The sequence below is a fragment of the Nanorana parkeri genome, unplaced genomic scaffold (genome assembly GCF_000935625.1).
Source record: "Nanorana parkeri isolate BGI_ZX_2015 unplaced genomic scaffold, ASM93562v1 scaffold75, whole genome shotgun sequence".
In the NCBI taxonomy this organism is placed as follows: domain Eukaryota; kingdom Metazoa; phylum Chordata; class Amphibia; order Anura; family Dicroglossidae; genus Nanorana; species Nanorana parkeri.
This window is the reverse complement of record NW_017306343.1, coordinates 513121-535016: the sequence shown is the minus strand read 5'-3', so window position 1 is coordinate 535016 and position 21896 is coordinate 513121. Positions and strand designations below refer to the sequence as shown.

Below are 21896 nucleotides of genomic sequence, written 5' to 3'. Positions count from 1 at the left end.
GGGGCATTCATGTAGTGACACTACATTCATTGATAAAAATACTAGGGGGCTATTCACTAAGCTGCCGAAGTCAGCGAATGAATAACTAAGCAGAAGTGAAGTGAGCCAAAGCCAATTTGGCTATTCACTGCAGCCATGTACGGCTATTTTTAGCCATACATTGGCTGCATTCAGGTCAGGATTTGCTCCACCCATTTGTTTACATTCAGGCCAGACCTGTCATTTTGTAGCCAAAGTTCAGAAGCAGCGGACAGATTGGCGAGCGGCGGGACTTTTTTTTATTTTGGCAGGCATCATTCATCGTCATTGACGAGGTTGCTGGATGACGTGATTGACCTTTGGATTGCATCAATGAACACTTTTTTCTTTTACTTATTAAAGGAATGGTCAAAAACTGACAATGTTTTATTTGTTTGTTCACATATAGGACTTTTTATGTAACTATAGGACTAACTATGTAACTATAGCAGGCCACATGCCTTTAATTGAACAAAAATTGAACAAAAAAACACCACACAAGTTTTTGACAATTGCTTTTATTTGAAAAAATAATAAAAAATGTATTATTTCTTATCTGCCCACATTGGGCAGTGGGGAGAAATAAACAAAGCCTGCTATTGGCTATTTAAAATTAAAATAGCCAATAGCAGGCTGGCTAATGCTCCGCCCACTGCCTTCTGTCAGTCACAAGGGAGAAGATCTGAGAGAGAACTCTCTCTCTCAGGTCCGATCCTCTGTGGATTGACAGAAGGCAGTGGGAGGCACCCATTCTGCAGGAGCAGACCTGAGAGAGAAAGTTCTCTTTCAGGTCTGCTCCTCAGCTGATTGACAGAAGTCAGTGGGCGGAGCAATTGCCAGCCTGCTACTGGCTATTGCAATTTAAAATAGCCAATAGCAGAATGGCTATTGCTCCTGCAGAGGAGAAAGTTTCGCTCCTCTGTGACTGACATCAGGCACTGGGTGGGTGTATTAACCAGCCTAGTATTGGCTATTTTAATTTTAAATAGCCAATAGCGGGCTTTGTTTATTTCTGCCCACTGCCCATTTTCATTTGTCAGCCGACACTGAAATGACTTTGTGGGACATTTGTTTAATAGGGCATTGTCAAAACTTGTGTTTGTGTTTTTTAAATATTTTTTCAAACAAAGGTTATTCTTCTAAGGCGTGTGCTTTTTTTACATTTTATTTAACCCTTTAGTGAATGAGTAGGGGTACAAGTATCCCTTACTCATTTACAAGGGGGGGCATGTTTATGAAAGGGGTACCCAGGTGCAGATGATCCCCCCTGCCCGCAGACCCCCACAACCACCAGTTGTGGGAAGGAAGCCCTTGTCTCCATCGGCATGGAGACAAGGTGCTTTTTCAGGGGGTCCCACCTGGAAAAACACCCTCCCAGTGGTGAGGGCATGTGGCCTGATATGGTGGAGGGAAGGGGGGTGCCCCCCCCCCCCCCCCCCTTTCCTGCCCTGCCAGGCTGCTGTCTGGATTAAGGATTTGGTATGAATTGCCAAAGGAACCGCATGCTGTTTTTTTATGTCAGAGGTCCCCCCTAACATTCCTACCAGACCTAAAAGGTCTCTTATAAATTGTTGGGGGAACCCTATGCTGTTTGTTTTTTTGTTTCTGTTGAGTGTCAAAAGTTTAATGTCACTTTTCTGCAACAAATTTAAATTTGTATTGATCATTTAACTCATCAACAAAAATTAACAACAATTCAGAATCATCCGAATGCCGAAACAAATTGACTTTCAGACCCGAATCCTGAAAAACAAAATAACGAAATATCCAAAAAACTAAAACATTTTTTGCTGGCTTAAATGTCTATCATATAATGCAGGGTGCTTCTGTGACAGGTTAGATCATGCTGGGTTTTCAAATAAGAAGGCCTAGAATTACCTACTAACATTTTGACTGCTTTTGTGTAGTTGAAAAGTTATATAGGTCCATATAAGCTGTGAGTGAGTGAGTGAGTGAGTGAGTGAGTGAGTGAGTGAGTAAGTGAATGAGTGAGTGAGTGAGATAGTGAGTGAGAGTGAGAGAGTGTTCCTTCTCTTCATGTTACCAAGTATTTCATTAGAATATAAATAAAGATACAGTTTGTAGCCAACAACCTGCTGGCCGAAAGTAGAAAAAATAAATTTTAGATGCAATATTTCATATTTACTAGAACAAACAAAAATTAAACATATTTGTGTAATATTTTATTTTTTAGTACATAACATCATACAGTAATTAACAAAAAATAGATAAGAAGCACTAAAAGTTCCTTGTAATAAAAGTAATCTTTATTACAGTAATTATACATTTTTTTACTATGACCATTTTATTTCTTTGTAGTAAGGTATTATCATATATATATATATATGTCTCATGAGAAAGATGTCTAACTAACCACATTAATACAGTTTGATACACATAGATAAGATGTAAAGCCTATTATACTACTACTGTTATACTATCAGTGTGATACTCTATCCAAACACAGCACTGTGATGCTTGTTTTATGAATATATACATGAAATATGGTGTACTCCAACAAACTTTAAAAATACAGCTTTCATAAAGCTTTCATCCTATTATATTCACAAATTGCATTATATAGGTATCTTTTCTCAGATATAAAACTAAAGTACATTAGAGTTCAGCCTCAACATTATAAATTATAAGACAAATAAACAAAAGTGATGATTTATAGTTTTTTTCATTAAATAGTGCAATCATATTTCTTATTATGTATTTAATGTAATGATTGCTATATAATGGGTTTAGCTGTTTTTTCTTATTCTGTGTTCATCTTAGCAGTTTGCTACAAAAATTTTAGTAAACAATGTCTTCAGTATGCACAAGCTGAACAGTGATTTATTTGTTTCTTTCTTGCGGCAAATTAGATAAATAATTTAAAACATGTGCAGTGCCGCTCTTCAAGGAATGGTACCTTAATGTTTTATTTGTGGTTAAGTTATTAAGCAGGAAAAGCCTTTAAAATGGATTTGTCACAGTTCCACAATTGTTAGGCGTATTGAGATTTAAAGGAACTATATAGGACCGAGGAAAACCCCCTGAGTAGTAAAAACATTTTTTCTGTGATAATGTTAAGAAATGGTTTGAAAATGGTTTATTATAACTGCATGATAAAAAAAAACAAAGGGGTCTATTCACGAAGCTGCCGAAGGATCTGGCCGTAGCTTCGGCCGATCCTTCGGCTAGCTTCGGCCCCAGGACCCCTTCGGTTCAGTAGAACCAAAGGGGTGCTGTACAGGCTATTCACAATAGCCCGTTCAGCTCCCAATCATGGCCGAGTGGCTCAGCCAAGCCGAACGCAAATGCATCGGCTCGGCTGAGCCGTGCTGAAAGCTGAAGCCTGCTTCTGACAGCTGGGCAGAGCCATCCGTGATCTTACGACTGGCTCCGGCCACTTGCAGTGAGATCAGCGTCCTTGGTTAGCAGCTAACCAGGGACACTGATCTCCAAACAGCTAACTCTCCCTGGCGCCCCGGGAGTCTCCTGCTCCCGGCCGCCAAGGAGAGAAACACTGCTGTGTCCTTTTTTTTCTTTATTCTGACACGATCGATGTCAGAATAGAAAAAAAAAGACATTTTCCCATTGAAAAGCATTGGGACATTACTATTGTCTATTTCAATTTGCAATAGCCAATAGTAAACTGGCATTGTACCCGCCCTCTGCTGCAGTCCCCCATCAGGTCCATCAGCAGAGGGCGGGTACAATGCTAGTTTACTATTGTCTATTGCAAATCGATCGTGTCAGAATAAAGAAAAAAAAATACACATCAGTGCTTCTCTCCTGGGCGGCCGGGAGCGGGAGGCGGAGCGCCCGGGAGAGTTCTTTTCTTTTTTTTACAGCAGAGCCGCCGGACAATAGGAAACTATTGGGCAGAGCTAGCTGTCACTGCTAGCTCCGCACAATCGTTTTCTATTTACTTTTTTTGACTTTTTTCACTGTTGACTTTTTTTTCAGTGAGAAGCCTGCCGGAGGTTCGGCTCAGCCGATCCAGATGTTGGATCGGCTGTCGGCTGATTTCAGCCAATGTACGGCTGAAATCAGCCGTACCAGCCTGAAGTGGATAGCCGAACAGTGTTCGGCTCACTTCACTTCAGATCGGTCTTTCACTCGGCTGCCTACGGCAGCTTAGTGACTGGACCCGTAAGAAGACCTGAGAAAGTCACACCCCCAAATTAGTTTTTCTAAACTTTCAGTAAGATCAGTTAGGGTCTGGAACTCACTGCCACAGGTGGTGATTTCAGCAAATAATGTGGAATTGTTCAAGAAACTTTTGTACGATTTCTTAAGGGGCCGCAATATACATGGGTACAGGTACTCCTAGAATGAGATCCTAATAGGTTGGACTTGATGGACTAATGCTTTTGTTCAACCTCAAATACTATGTAACTATGTAACTGATATTGATATTAGACATACTGACAAGTGGAGAGACCAGACTCAGCATAGAAGTGACTTAATCACTGTGCTGCAGTACCGATATTTACCTTTCGGTACTTGCCGATACCGGTACTTTCGGGAGCATGGACCGCCATGCTGTTTGGCCGACTGAATGCTGATTGGCCGGGAAGCCAGTTTCCCAGCCATTAAGAAAGATGGGAGGTGAGTCATTACCCGCTGCCCAGCTTCCTGATTGACCAGGAAGCCGGCTCTATTCTGTTTGTCCGTCTCAATGCTGATTGGCCAGGAAGCCAACTCCATGTTCCTTCGTGGCACTGTTGGTCAGAGGAAATCTTCCACTGACCGGAAATTCTGGTATCGGGGCTAAGTATCAGAGCATTTGGGTAAGTAAGTACTCGCCCAAATATTCAATATCGACACTGATACCAATACTAGTATAAATATCGGTGCATCCCTAAACTGAACAAAAAACATTCTCACCTGGCCAGCGCAGTAAGCCTTACACTGGCTTTCACCCTTCTTCTATAAGCTCCTGGTCACTTCGGCGACAATAGCAGATGGGTCACCCTGACTGTTCTTTGTAAAAGAATAGCTGTCATCAGTGGTTGAAAAGCACCTGATGGCAGCTATGCATTCAAGACCAGACTCTACGCTCCATGCCCCTGCTCTGAAGTTCCTTCATCCATGCTGCATGATTGGGTCTGTGTCCCCTCCAATCACCGCTGATGTACCCCACCTGTATCAGCAGAGGCAATAAGGATCAGAGGGGACACATGATGCCGGAACTCAGCGGGGAGGAGAGAGTTGCAGGAAGGAGAGAGCAGCAGTGACATGTGCGGAGCAGTTCAGGATGCTGAGCGGAGGATCGGTAAATATGTGAAATATTTGCTGATCCTTCCCTTCACAACAAATACCGGAGTGCTTAGTACTGATCACTTCAGTGTTCATTCATAATAGAGGAGATAGTAAATGTTTACTATGTCCCCAGTTATGAATGAAAAGGGAGAGTTACACATCACTTCCTGTTCATTCATGACTGGGTACAGAGTAAACACTTATCTCCTCAGTTTATGAATGGACAAGAGGAGCACTGCACACATCATGTTCTGTCCATTCATACCTGGAGACATATTACTATCTCCTGAGATTGTGAATGAACAGGAAGCCTCTGTACTGAGTGCTTCATGTTCATTGAATGCAAGGTCTGCAGAAAAGGAGATAGAGGACTCTGTGTTCCCAATTTCTTTTTCTATCTCAAAAGGGAAATATCAGGGGTCTTTTAGACCTCTGATATTTCCCCAAACTTAAAGCACCCCATACACATAACATACACGTGCAACAGTGCACCATAATGTGGTGTGTTATGCACATGTGCTGCAGTGCGTTGTTAGAACACAAATAGCACTGCAGATCAGGCATTACCACAACACGTAGGTCTGAGTCTGAGGCCAACCTCTAGGTTTTTAGCTAAAGTTGGATATTTACAGTTTTGCTTTCCTTTGTTTTTTACTGTTTCACAAGAAATGAGCAATTTAAAAATGTACAAATATTTGTTATTAAATCAATACAGTTTATAGTTTAGATTTAGTAGGAATCATGTAAATTATGTTTTTTGTGTGCGCTGTGTATTTTTTTTGAAAATATTAATTTGATCAATATTTGCGCAAATGTCACATAACCTGCAAAATTAGTAGCACCACCTCTTTATTCTACCAGTCCTGTGCTTTTAGAAAATGTATGGTTTGGGAGTACTTAACAAACTCTGAAATTTGCAGTTACATTTTTTTTTAAAAGTAAACATTTCAAAAAATGCAGGGCCTTGCTGCAAAATGGTTAAACGATTTGTGTATGTCCAATGTTGCCCTTCAAAATGCATGAAAAGACACTGGGGGGGCATTTATCAAAACTGAAGCAGACAGAACCTGAAGCAGTTGCCCATGGCAACCAATCAGCTTCTCTCTTCGTTTTGCTCAGGTAAGATTTTAAAATGAGACAGAGAAGCTGATTGGTTGCAGTGCAAATCTGCTCCAGAGTTTGTGTGCTCCAGTTTTAATTAATTCCCCCCACTGTACCTGAATGGTATTTTTTATTTTTTTGCATTGGTACATGTTCCCAATGGCAGTGCCCAGCCACCCATTCCCATTTTTCCAACAATATCTTACCTCTTTGCTTTGAAATAGGGAAGAAAAATAGCACGATACAGTGTCACCACAGGAACTATCTGTTCTGAATAGAGGGCTGGGATTTTCTCCAGCAAAAAGATTGCATTATCTTTGTTTCAAACAAGATTTGCATCAGTTTCCATATGATTGAAAACATTGTTTTCTACCCATCTACAAGTTCCATATATATATATGGATAGACAATATATTGTTTATTAAAAATTTGGCTTAGGACTGCAAAGTAAGAATGTGGCACCTACATCACATGCACCAGTGGAGGTGTACATGAAGAATGTAGAGAAATATATTGACATTTTTAACAGATTATGCAAACCAAGGGCAGTTCTAAAGGTATCATAGATTGTGATTTCTATAAATGTTTGATTTTAAGGCGAATGTGAAATGTGAACTTAATCAGACCAACCCGATTTTCAAGTTACAAAAGAAGGTCGAGGTAGTGGATGGTGCATAAACTACAGGAGTGATAGATAATGAAACTAAGACCTTTTTGATTAAGGAACATCCTATAACTTCTGTCATATATGTACTCCATAAGGTTCATGAAGATCATGATGATTGTATTATCCCTTTTGGCTAATTTTTATGGCAGGATTTCACTCTTTTGACTCCTTAGTAGCGAACATTTTTACCTGAGGCACTCTAGTGATTTTTTTAAATAGGATTATGGATATTAATGTCCCAGGTGATACGTTTTGGTTACCTGGGACATTTTAGATTTAGACTTTAAGGACAGAAGCTACTATGATGTTGTTAGAACTTTTGTAGAAATATACAGTGATTTAGATGCAGTTCATTGCTGATATATTGCAGTTGACTTTGGAATTCTTTTTTTTATTTAAGAATGATTATTATTTACTTTTGTGTGGAGCGGCAATGGGTTTTAATACAGCTCTGCCCTATTCTAATGTATTCATGATTTGGGTAGAAGAGAAAATAATCTATTCTCATTCACTGTTTGAAATGCATCACCGTATGTGTTTGCCACCTGGTGTGCACTTTGGCTCCATTTGGCACCATTTCTACAAGACGTTAAATACAATGGTGAAAGATTAACAATTTAAAGTTCAGTTTAGTGTGAAGCAGAAGCCTTTTAAAGATACTATGATAACTGTGCATAATGGCAATTTAGGGAATTAATCTATATACAAAGCCAATGTACAGAAATACATCTTTGCACTTTAACAGTCATCATTTACCCAAAGTCTTTAAATCTGTTCCCAGAGTGCAATTTAGGAGGGTAGCTGAAATAGTGAGTGATTTGGTTAAACTGGTGGAGAGATTTCATGATATGAGCCAGAAAATACCCAGTAACATTGCTACAGTGTGAAATGTCACACATTGAAAGGTGTGGAGTAATATCAGAGAAAAGAAAAAGTGGGCATAATAATTTATTATGTTCCCAGATGTCGTTTGTGTCAGTATCTTTTTTTTTCCTCACAGGGTATTTTCTTCTTTAACCTCCCGAGTGTAGCTCGTGGTTACTTTTCCATACCGTAAGCGGTAACCCTGAGCTACACTCGGGAATGCCGCATAGCATTTACTTACCTTGTCCCTGGAGCCGCGCTGTGTTCTCCGGCCGATGCCGGCATCCGTCTTCCCGGTTCCGTCCCTTGCGAGCATACGCGTTGCAGGGGGTGGAACCGGCGGGATATTTAAAAAAAAAGAGGAAGACGAAAAAAATTTGAGAAATAAATAGACCGAAAAATTACATGAAAAAATCATCCTGCCAGGGAGGTTAAACGACATGTTAGAGGTGTAGTTTACATGATTAAATGCTGTGCGGTTTTGTTTATATTGGTTAGACTACACAGCAATGAAAAGACCAAAAAACTTTACATAGATATACAACCCAGGTAGATAGAATAAGTTGCCATAAGTGGGGTACATTGTAGAGAACAGTCATACTATTTCACAATTACATTTAGTGGCAATTATTTTCATTAATAAATTAAGAAGAGGTGGTGATGGAGAATCAAGTTGACCAATGATGTGAGATGAGTGTAAGTATACTTTACACCTATATGTGCTGCTTTATGGCAATAGGGGAGTGAGAGCTAAAGAAACAATATACAGATACTCCTCACTTAACAACCTACCTAGTTAATGACTGTGCGGACTAATGACCAGCTTCCAGACCAGTCAGTGTTGTACATTGTACACTGTGGAAATGGCAGCAAGGCCTACTCACGCAGCCTTCTAATGTGGCTGTCTCACCCTTGCATTACACCCTCGCATCACTCAAGCATCTCACCCACTCATCACATCCTTGCGTCACTCAAGCATCTCACCCTCGCATCAAAACTGCAGCCGGTCAGTATTCACTACTGTACAGTAATGTACTGTACTGTCCATTAGCATATCTCCGCTATCATGCCTTAAAGCATATCCAAACCAAAAAATTTAACATATTGCAGCTCACCAGTCCTTAGATGGCTGCATTAATTTAATTTTTTTCAGTATTTTCAAATCCTAATTCAGAAAATAACACACTCCTCCACTGTATCTATGGAGGGAGCCATGGTTGCCACCCAGGATGAACTTCAAACATGTCAGCCATTGTTCACCTCCACTACATGAGGAATTGAGGGATTAATAATTTACAGAAGGAAAATAAGATTGTTTTATGTTTCCTATTCATCCCAGTAGGTGACAAGGACACCAGTTGCAAGGTGAACTGATTTCTGAGCCCAGTAACTCTCTTTAGGATATATTCTTCCTTTTGTACTTTTGGCTGCAGCATATCAGACTATGCTATAACTGTTTTCCTATTGGATAGAATATAGTACTATTAATTTTAGAGCTGTGTACCTTGTCCTTAGTATATTTAAATCTACATGTTTTTACAATTGTGTTGCATAAAATCTGAATAAATAACTTCATTCTAAAAACAGCACAACTATGCATAAAACATTAACTAATATATACTATTTAGTGGCAAAACATCCACTATAACAGCACCATAGTCATGTAAAGATTTCTGTTATGCTAATATTTAGGAAGGCAAGCATTCCCTAAACACTGTCTTGTTGGCACCGTCTATTCTGACTTGCCTGAAAGAAATTAATTGATGTGAGAACCTTTCTCCACCCATTCTCTTTCCATTCACTGCGTTACTTTATTTGATCTAATATGCAACTATTTTAGAATTTTAACATGCCTGTGCTGAGAAAGGAAGCATGGTATTGACTGCAAGGTAAAGGTCAATGCTTACATGAGATTTTAGACTTTGTTTATCAAGATTGTATGCAAATACAACATTTGGCAATAGTAAATGACTGCTACTGCTCAAAGGTTTTATATGCTCATTTGCATTGTTTACAGAAAATCAAGTTGGAAAACAAGTCATCCTCCTGCTTAATTCTCACTGAACTCTGTTGATTGCTGTCCAGAATGGCAAAAATTAATAAACAAACTTGTGTTTGGAGTACAGAAATGTCACTTGTGATCCCTCATTTATTTTGAAAACATTTGAAAATGGCAAAATTAATTAAAAAGAGTAATTTGGATATAATGATCACTTTCTGTATCTTGCATGGTTTAAGGCCCATACATGGACATGTTTTTCCAAGTCTTGTTATATAAAAAGTATTTTTAATGGTCAAAATGCCAAATGTTAAGTAATTCAAAAAATATATAAATGTAATTTTTTTGCAGGATCTTTGCTTACCAGTTGTAAACATGTATAGAAATTAACATAATCTTGTATTGTATAAAAAGTAAAATGTTCAAAGTATCCTAGAGTCAAAAATGACATTTTTTATTTAAATTGACTTAGGGAACACATAATTCTTACAGAAAAGCATGAGTTATCATATTCACAATTATATTTTGCCTGCTTATTTAGCATCCTTGGTTTCCAAATGTTCTCCATATGAGCATGTGAAAATTTTCACTTCAGATCGGTCATTCACTCGGCTGCCCTCGGCAGCTTTGTGAATAGACCACAAAGTGTTCCATGGTTTTATAACCACCCTCTCTCTGAGTCTACGGAAGGCTCTCCCACACACTGGAACTTTAAAGGACTTTCCGCACATAGTACGTTGACCTGTATTTTACACCAGATCAATGCATGTCACCACAAGGGCATATAGAAAACAAATTGTTATATGTGCCCCATTCACAGCACAATGTGGGTATGATAGGTGGTACACTGCGATAAAATGCAAACATGCTGCACTGAACAGCACCACAGGTTGCCACATGGCAGCATGCCGCACTGCTGTGCAGGGATCTGAATGGAGTGTACATATTGTACATTCCACATAAAGTTAAACAAAGAAAAAATGTAGAGTGTCAGTTTTGGCAGTGTGCACAGTGCTGGAGATGCCACAATACACTAGCCCATCTGCTAAAATGCAGTGTATATATATTCAGAACCCATGTTAGTAACGAAAAGAATATAACAAATAAGTCCAGCATTTGTAAGGTAGTCTTTGACTCCATCTCATACTACCATTGTTAACCCTTTTGCTACCCGCACCATGAGTATTATGGAAGGGAAAATCCCAACATGTAAACAAGTTCTCAGCTGCTGTAGTAGCAAGGTTTTGTTTTCATTTTTTTCCCAACTGCTGGCTTTTCAGAAGAAGTAATTTGGGCAGCTTTGTTTGTTTGACAGTGTTTTTAAGGTGCTGCTCCCCTGTCTGATTTCCCCTCCTATGTTTCTCAAACTTATTTGTCCCTCTTGTGTGACTGGGACCTCCATGGTGGGTGCCATGATAGAGAGCATCCATTTGCTGATCTCCCCTGTGATCAGTGAACCTGGAAATGCTCAGCTTTGAACACTTCTGGACTAAAAGCTGTCAAACCCCACCTGCTCTGGCTGGTGAAAAAGTACACTGACTGTGCTTAATCAGCTTCAGCAGATTGTACAGATGACATTAGGTAATTAGTAAACAGAGCTGCCTCCAGTTACATTTATAATCTCTATAATCTATTCACAGAAGCAAATATTTATAAGATTATATACAGCAAAGTTATATTTTAGTTGAATGTCTGATACCATTGATAAATTCTAGAAACTTTTAGATGAGTACCCTAAATATACAAAGATATCGTAACTAGAGCCAAGTATACACACACACACACACACACACACACACGTTGAACTGGATGGACCTGTGTCTTTAGTCAACCTTACTTACTATGTTACTAAAAAAAGAGTATGGAAAATCTACAGTATATAATTCTAGATTTTTCTCTAAGGGCAGGTTCACACCACATCCAGATCATCTCCAGACCAGACCAGATTTTTGCTGGACCCAAAATGCATCCTAATAGAAAAATATTGCATGTCTCATTTTGTTTGGTCTGGGATGCACTGGAACTGCGTGCAGGTTCAAACCATTTTCCGGACCAGATTTGGTCCAGAAAATGGTGTAAACCTGCCCTAAAAGTTTTTCATGTTACAAAACACACCACATTAAACACAAGATTTGATTCCTTATCTAATTTCCAAGGTTAATTAGGATACTAACAAGTATTTATATAGAATTCTCACAAACCCACATATTTCATGTGCATGCTTCTTCTGCTTCAAAGTTTCACTATCAACTCCTTTGTGCAACAATAAAAAAAAAAAAAGGGGGGTTAAAACAAAATTCTCTGTTCTGCCATTGTCCCTGGCATTAGAACCACCCTTTCTTTTAGCCTATTTATTATTATAAACCAGGGAAATTCACATAAAAGCCTTTTCCAGTCATTAACCCATGAAGTGCTTGTAAATGTCTGTTGCTTTAAAGGACAATAAAGCTGAATTTTTCATCTGTATCCTATCAAGACAATGTTAGATCCTCCATTTCAGACAGCAAATCCATATTATATATGAATACTGAAGGCAATAATATGTAATTCCTCTGACTACAGGCTAACCCTTAAACAGACTGTGTGAGTTTGATTCTCTCATTATGTAACATTGCCCGCATTCTTTTTTTTTGTCACACCGCAAGACTGCAACAACATTTTTATTTTGTTAAAATTCTGACAAGATAAATCTGAAGGGAGGTATGATACATGGCATTACAATTTATGCAGAGTGTAAAGCTCTTGTCCTTTGAATGCTACTATAAACAGCACGTTGTGATCTGTTGACCCTTTCTGCTGAGACATTAGCTGTAATCTTTGCTTTGAAAACACTGATCACAGGCTTAGAATGACTAAAATAATTAAATAATGGTATATAGTAAAATGCCACTGTGTAGTATTAAAACAAGGTCAAGGGCAAACGTAATAACCCAACAATGTTTTTACATGCCACACTATAACATTCATCTTGTTTCTTCTAATCAAACTAAGACCTCATAATGTCCCGACAATAATTATTTAAACTCGACTATAAAATGATACAGGATATTAGGGACCATATCAAATTAATTACACCTTGTACTGTGATTCAAGCATGTGGAATTACACATTGTTGACACTCTATTTGCATTACATTATTGGCCGGGTCTTTTCTTGCTGGGAGGCAGACAAAAAAAGAAGCTTATATTGTAAGGTTTTAAATGGAAAAGAACTGATATAAAAATCAAACTGCAGAGAAACCAGCAAAAATACATATTTATGAAGTCTGTTCTGTCATTGCTTTCTTTTGAAAATGTCATCTACTAAATTAATACAATTCACTTAAGTGATTTTAGCTTTACTTTCATGTGTGAAGCATTTCACTATCTTGGAAAACAGAGTAAGTACACTGAAATTAAAAGGCACTTACTTTTGCCCCACAGCATGAATCATTAAACTGATGTATTCATTCTTGGGGATTGACTTTTGAATTGTCTATCATTTATACTGTTATTTTGAAGATAATAAAAATCACATTCCTTTGTTAAATATAGGTAAACGCTAGATTTACTATAGGCAAATAATAATAAACATTAGTAATATGTCAAAAGTTCTAATTCTCACATTTTATTTTATTGAAAGGGTTTTTAGGGTCCTTCTGCCGCAAAGTGATATTTTAGTTACAGGTTAAGCCTAGTGCCTTTACTCCAATTCCACTTGCTGCATACTTATTCTGGTCAGCACCCCCATAATGCATTAAGGTCTAAATGCATTAAGGTCTAAAGATCAGATTGACTGAAGGCAGCTAGCACTTTAGAAGTCAGCATTGTCAACAATGGCAGCTCCAGTATTTTTCTCCACACAGGTTTCCTTCAAAGCTGAACTTCAGTCAGTTAAAAAAACACCAAATCAAACAGATATGTGTTTAATTAAAATAATTAAATCTATTTTTAAATGTAGCTAGTGTAAGCACCTGGTTATCACTTGGTATCAGCCTTTTGCAGTTTCTTGTACAGCAAAATTCAAACTGGGAGAGGAAGAAGTAACTCAAGGAGCCATTCCGTTGCACTACATGCTTACACAATGAGAGAGAAGAGTGACAGAGAGCTCATCAGAGTACTGTTTCTTGTTAGAGACCCTGCGCTCCTCCACCTTCCGTTTAAGGATGCCCCACAGATGCTCAATAGGGTTTAGGCCAGTTCATCACCTTTACCCTCAGCTTCATTAGCAAGGCAGTGGTCGAGTTGGAGGTGTGTTTGGGGTCGTTATTTTTGTGTGGCGACAATTATTTTCCAGCACTGCCTTAACCCTCTTGGGCATGGAGTTCACCAGAGCTTCACAGATTGCCACTGGAGTCCTCTTCCACTCCTCCATGATGACATCAATTTTTTAATGCTTTTTTTTACATTTAGCTTAATTGCTATCACATAGGGGTTAAGAAGCCCCTTATGTGATAGCCAATTTACATGACAGGTCCACTTTATGGAGACATCGGTGGTCTGGCAGACCCCTAATGTCACCTAGGGACCCCCAGAGAAGCTGATGAAGCAGAGTTCTGCTTCACCAGCTTCTCCCCAGCTTCTGTAGCTGGGAATGACAGCTGAATGCGGAAGTGATGTAATATACATCACTTACTGCATTCGGGGACCGGAGAAGAGATCAGAGGGAGATCGTGTACCGACCTCCCTTTTATCTCCTGTGACAGAGCAGCCGTGCCGGTCCTGGCTGCACCGGGCACATCGGATCTGGGGACCGGCGACGGCAGTGACATCGGTGGCGTACACGGGGGGGAGGGAGAAGACCGCACCTAATACAAGCGAATGGGGGTCACTAGAGGTCTCTAACTTATCAGAGGAGTGGGCTTGATCACAAGTTTTCCTTGATATGGTCCCAATGGCTACATTTTCAAACTATATAATTAAAATGTTCTGTTCTTATTCCCTTATCAAAAACATTGTGTATGTACAGTTTTAACTATTGCAAAATGGGGCCTTTGCCTCTATGTGTGCCTTGTATACCAATTTACTTACCAAAGCGGTTCAACAGCTGTACAACTGTAATTGTACATGGTCTTCATGTTGTGTCATGACTGAAAAACACTTGGTTGTTTAATGTTTATGTATATTAATTGTGTTTGCTATTTGCAAAATTCTCAATAATAACAATCTGATTTTTTTTTTAATTAAGTTTTTAACAGTTTATTGTCAAGTGTTATTTACTGTTGCCTTTCTATACAGAAAATGACTACCACAGTGGTTTAATTATTACAGGCATGGTTATTTTTGTATATTAAACATGAATACGTTAATTCCTATGACCCTTTAATTTTTTTTCTGCATAGTTTTATAATGAGCCACAAGGAATGAGAAAACTGCTTTTTATAACCTGGGCACTGTCTTCTCCTTTCTGTGGCTGTGGGTAATTTTTCTGTGTGAGAACATTACAAGCATTTTATTTGCATTCAGTACATCTGAGATGTGTTTTTATATACAGTGGTTTCACAGCAGCAATTCAGCAGAAATGCAAAATTAGTATGGAAAAGTTTGCTTTAGCACATGATGTGACTAAATGTGTCTGGATAACTGTGTGTTTCCTCAAAGTGGCTAATTGAATGTAGTCGCATTAAAAATTTAAATGGTATGCACTAGTGTTTTTCTGGTGTTTGGAATGCAGTTATAATTTTCTCCAAGTACATAAAAATGCCTGCAGTGTGCATGAGTGAATCCCTCAAATTGTATACACTTGTGTTTTTCTGGTATTCAGAATGCAGTTATATTATACTCCACATAGAACTTCAGTGTAAATGTTTATAGCCGAATCCAGTTTATGTCACATTTACTAAATATCAGATATTAATCAGAATATTGTGAATTAAATAAAAAACATAAACATGAATAATGATCTACTTAATAATCCTACATTACTGAATTATGCTACTTTGTATTATTTAGTAAGAACAGCACTGGTCCCATCAAAAGACATTTTGATGGGACCAGAAGTACGGCGGCAGGTACCAGAGTATGGAGCACAGGTTCCTGGCAAAGTTGAAGAACAATTGGCTCTTGAGCAGGGCACTGGAACCATTGCACCAGTCACATACCCTTACAGCAGCTAGCAATGTCTATTTGGGGAACAGAGCCTAGAGAGCTGGGTGACCTTTATGACACTATTTATATAGACATTTTAAACATACTCAAAACATTAATACGTTTCTAAAGTAGATAAATAGCAGCCTCCTGAAACCCAGAGTGCCAGAGCTGAGTCTATGCACATATTTATTTTATTACATGATATTAAAAGTGCAAGAATATATAATCAGTTCATAGAAAGCGACATGGAAAAAATAAATATCTAGCATTTTCATGTTTATTTATTTTATTAAGCAAAGGTTTTGGGAAACCTCCATTTAAACATCTAAATCTGGAGCTGTAGATGAACTATAAAAAAGTTAATGTAACCAATGCCTATGACTGCTATGAGAAAGCAAGCATTACCAGTAACCTTTAGCTGAGAAATCCCTCAGAGAGCCAATTGTGAAAATACTATTAGCACCATGCACAACGCTTTATTTAATATAAACTGCAGAGCAGTCCTTATGCTTGTAGGTTATCTGAAAATAAACAGGATATGATTTATACTGTCTAGACCCCAGGTGCCCAACCTTCAGCACAGGACCGCATGAAACCCATTAGCACTTATGCCCCCAATCCCAATAACTATCAAGTCCTATGCTTGTCTGCAGTCTCTGACCATCTCTTATAGCATGCCTGTAGTCTCTGATTATCTCTTTATGCATGTAAATTTCCATTTAGAAAGCTCATTCTTGGATGAATTCTTATTCATACATACATGGTGTTATGTTGGTTAATTACATAGTTAGTTAGATTTGAAAAAAATTGAAAACAGTAACCTCAAGTTCGACCTTTAATAATAATTACAAGAGCTTGCATCTTCACAGTCCTTAACCCCTAGGTAATCTATTCCCATTGTCTACAGTATTTTCCTTTGAAAATATAATGTATGTTTGGCATAACATCTACCAGTGTGTGTATTCTAAGGCCAACAACTCCTCTGCCCATGGATATCTTGCATATTATACTTATATTGTAAATAATCTCAGTCACTTGGCACCTTTATTATTATTATTATATTATACAGGATTTATATAGCGCCAGCAGTTTTCTTACAATATAAGGAAGACATGACAATCACAATACCATGCAAGACAAGATGGTAAGGAGGCCCCTGCCCGTGAGGGCGTGCAATTAAAAAGGGATTTATTGCAACAATTAGTTTTTTACTCTCAGTTTGTACTAGTGTAGTAAAAATTGCATATGCAATATTTTTCAAATAACAAATGATATTTGTTAAGAAAAAACTATACATTTAAATGTGTCAAATGGTATCAGTATACAATAAGCATACATGAGCAAACTGACTGTCAGGGGATCCCAGCGCAGGTGACCCCACACCTGCACAGGTACCCTTACAGGCAGACCAAACACATGTGACCACACGGACCAGGTAATTATGGTATATATAAATATTTTAATAAACCTAGCAAGCTAACTAAAACAATCCACAACATGCATAAACCAAAAATGTAACAACACAGGAAACCGGGTAACACAGGAAACAGGGTACTAAAATAGCATGCAAATATCAGGGTCTCAGGGTTCAGGCCAGAGGACTCAGACAACAGGGGAAAGCAACGAAATCCTGAGACAAGGTCCAGACTGCAGGGAGGGTTTAAAAACTCTCCCAGGAGTATTACCTAATGGGCTGATTCCTGGCAGCTGGGAGACACACACAGGTGAGCACTGGCGCTGCAGGTACCAGCACCACCCAGTGGTGGTCTGGCACCTAGCAGCCCCTGGCTGCCTGGAGAATCCTGCAGGTGAACCCAGGAACTGCAGGGCTCAGCTCCAGCGCCACCTGGAGGCGCTCTGGATCCTAACACTGACCCTGCATTCCTTTACACAGGTATCTTCTTGATCTGTCTTGAAAAGTTATACAAAATTCTAAAATTTTCATTTTCTAATATGTTCTTCCTGTGTGCACTATAATCTAAATATAACAGAGATAGGTGACCTTAAACAGTTTGGCAGCACATTCATTTCTCACACTGTCTGTTTTTCCAACTCTATTTGATAACCAAACATCATACACCTATTTTAACACCTGTTGTTAGAACTCACTCTTTGAAACAAACAATCCTCTAGGTTATAACATGATTTGAAGTGCAAGGAAACTTTTAATCTTTGCAACATATTTGTTGAAAAATATGTATTACACATAGAGAAAACAATGTTGCACGCTGTATGACTTCAATTCACATATCAAAGAAGGTCAAAAGATGCCAGAGTCTACAGCAGTTGTGTGATATTGATCCATCTAATTGATGTACAAAGTGAGACAAATGCTGCAGTAAAGGTTGGTAAATTCAATTCTGCTTATGTTCATGTCAAAATGAAGGGTACAGATACAATGAGATATTGACAAATTATACAGCTGTAAACGAAGATCAGTGCAGTGTGGTAGACCAGTGTGGCTAAAGGTACATACAAATATTTCACCATGTCTTTGGGAGCAATTTACCCATGTCTATGGGCACTAGCAATTTCCAATTAATACTGCTTGGTGTACAACCTTGGGGAGACAGCAGTTGGCACTGTGGTATATTTCTAGCTGTTTGCCATTTTTCCAACTGAGCTAGAACAGTGCTTAATGTTCCACCTTTGCAGTCAAATTTGAAACCCCCAACTGTATGTTTGTTATGTGTTCCCATTTACACAGCATATCTATAAATAATTATTTAGAAACAATTCTTAACCTTCTAGTTGTTTCTCTGGTGCACGTATTTACACAGGACTGCAAGCTATTCTGAACAACTTCAACACCAAGGAGTACAAGCATGTGTTTTATTACATGAATTAGGAGTAGTGTAAAACTGGCAAGCAGCAGGATAATTTTAATGAACAAGGCTAGGCCCAAATTTATGAGACACAGGGGGTGATTTACTAACCTAAACACACGCACGCACCAGGTGCGTGTGATTTTTACACAGCAAAGCGTATTTATCAACCAAAAAGTCTCTATAAGCATATTTCTACTAATGCCATATATGGAAGAATCATGCACATGATGCATATATAATGCTGCTTCACAGTTTAGACAAAAATGGTTAGCTCATGCATTTACATTCCTGCATTCATCAACGCAAGCAACACAATGTAGAGCTAATTTACACAACATCACCTTGCAATTCAGGGCAGGGCTTTGCACAACACACCTGCTGGGTGTGTACACATGTTCGTGGTGTGTTTATAAGGTTAGTAAATCAACCCCACAGACTCCCACATTTTCTAAAGGGAAGCAATGCAGGGAAAAAAAAGTTTGCTATGGACAGTACAGTAACTAAAAGGGATCACTGATGCCAAATCACGGACAAAATAAAATGAAAGACAAAAAAGAGCTAGCAATCTAAATTAAAATACAGTGTTTTGGACCTGCTCACAAATTTAGATCGGATCAAGGCTCCGTACTTATATCTGCCGCCTGGCCTGATTAAATATAGAGTGCACACTCTGCGAACATACCACGCTGAGACCAGTTGTTCAGAGTAAGATACTTCTGCTTTATTGTTCTCCTTTTCAGGGTTTTTATTTAACAGGTGAACATGTATATTTGAGCGTAGCATTGCAGAAAAGTATTTTAGTTTATATATTCTAGTTTATCATTGGTTAGATCCATTTATGCATAACTTCCTGCCAAGATGTTTATAGATGTTTCTCTCTTTCGTCTTGGGTGTTGTCTGAAGAGGAGGCGCCAACTTGGTTCCTATTTCTACTGCGAGATAGGCATTTTGAGATAGGCATTTTGTCATAATTGTACTTAACCACTTCCATTACAACAGTGTCCTAACTGACCCTAATCATATTACACAATGCTTTACCTACTGTACAACAGCTTCTGATTCAATGACACTATTGCTGCTCTGTAACTTCCCTTTTAGTGAGGTGGCTGGCATAAGAGGAACTCCAGGCAGAATTTGTATTAACCCTTACAGTGGGGCTACCACGACACTGCAAGAGTTAACTGCTCATTTTTGTCTAGGTTCAAAAACGTTATACTCACCTGATCCTCTGAGCTGGCTTGCTGTTAGACTGGTCTCTAGAGCCTCTCTCCCCTAAGCTGCAGTGGTCTAAGGTCCCATAAATTATCACATTCTATACACAGAGTGTAGACCTGATGATGCTTAGGAACATTCCAGTGCTGCAGTGTAGGAAAAGAAAGGCTTCAGTGACTGGAGAAGCAGGCAGTCGGCTTGGCGGTTCGGCTGAGCATAACTTTTTTTAACACCTAGACAAAAAAGAGCATTTAATGCTTGCAGTGTGGGGGTAGCCCCACTGCAAGGGTTGGGAGAACTTTTGCCTGGAGTTCTTTAACAAAAAAACCTTGTTGACCCTTCCTCATCTGTTTGCCATTGTTTAAAGACCAAACAGTGCATTATAATTTAAAACATTATCCTGGGCAAATCTGCACAAACATTTGCCAGGACTGTGAATTTGTGACCCGCAGAATTCATCTCAAACCCATGGTACCTGTGAACCTTCACCACAATCTCTGTTCAGGATCTGGAATGTATAGTTATACACTTATATGAATGTGAGCTTTTAAGCAGTACGCAGTACACTTTTTCTTCTCCTCATGCAGCACCTACTTTTTATCACTGTTTACTGAAAAGTGTAAGCGATAGCTTTGGTTTTTTTGTATGCGCGTATAAGTCTAAGAGTTATGACTACTCAATCTTATTTTACATGTAAATATGTATTCACACAGTCTGTGATTTTACAAGATCGATAAACCTTGCTAACACAATAATGAATATTTATTTCTTAATAACCAAGTACATTGGTATACCTTGAATTATCTTCTTTCTTTATCTGTTAAGTACCTTTTTCTTTTTTCTTGCTCCTCACCTTCATTCTGTTCTTAGTTCTGTTTTCCAATTCTGCCTGTTGTCTAACATACCACTACAGTTAACTTTCCTACTGTAGCTAAACTTCTTTTCATCTAGCTTAATAAAGGCATATGCAGTGAGATGCCGTGACTGTATCACAGTGAGAAGAACTGCATAAGAGTTAAAAGTGTGATCGTACTGTTACCCAAAGGAATATTTTAAGATATGATTTGCTATATAAGTGTTCACACCTACAAGTATTTAGTTTGAGGATTCAAACATGAGATTTTTTATCTCACTACAACAGGAATGTATTGGTATGTAGTAATATGGATTTAATACAGTGAACCAACAAACTATTTAACTATCAAACAAAAAGGAAAACTTTAAAAATGCAAATGAATATTGGCAAAAACACAGACCATGGAATTGCCTGTGAATCCTATTGTTCTCATCCTAACCATTTGCAATTAACAGGATAGGCCTGAGAAGATCAATAATTACATTCAAAATCCCCCTGTATTCAATCACTCAGGACAGTAATTACATGTTTTATTATTACTATTTAATCACCCAACACAGAATATATTTAATTACAAAAACTATATACATATGTTTATGGAGATTTGACATAAACATCATATGGTAACAACAAGTTGCAATATTTCTAGGGTACTGCTCCAACTTTCATTAGTAGAATGGGCACAGCTGCTTCTGGACCTGTGAGTCTCTCTCTCTCTCTCTCTGATGGTGGGAAGACCATGGGATTACATATGGTACTTTCCTGTGCTTTAACATAAATTAGCAGCACATTTATGAATTAATACTTAAATTGTTTGTTAATAGTCACAAACAACATTTGCATGGGTAATAAGTGGGTGTTAATGACAAGTAATACATAATAATTATCTGGAATATTATCAACCTGAAGATGTCCAACTACACTTTTTTTGCTTTCTGGGAATTACAGTCTGTTGGAGGGACTCTTTTTTTCATAGGAGCTATGTGAAAAACATCCAGATAATGTAGTGGTCATTAATAACTGTACT

At 38.4% G+C, this 21896-nt stretch overlaps 1 protein-coding gene and 1 long non-coding RNA gene across 2 annotated transcripts in view; one reads left to right on the top strand and one right to left on the bottom strand.

Moving 5' to 3' along the window:
- LOC108804841 (metabotropic glutamate receptor 8-like) overlaps positions 1-21896 on the top strand; it is a 786696-nt gene that overhangs the window by 484477 nt on the left and 280323 nt on the right. The window lies entirely within an intron of this gene.
- LOC108804842 lies at positions 11677-20717 on the bottom strand. The gene is made up of 3 exons (XR_001942378.1): positions 20705-20717; positions 16919-16920; positions 11677-11753 (listed from the first exon to the last, which is right to left on the bottom strand). It is a non-coding gene; the product is annotated as an uncharacterized LOC108804842 (long non-coding RNA).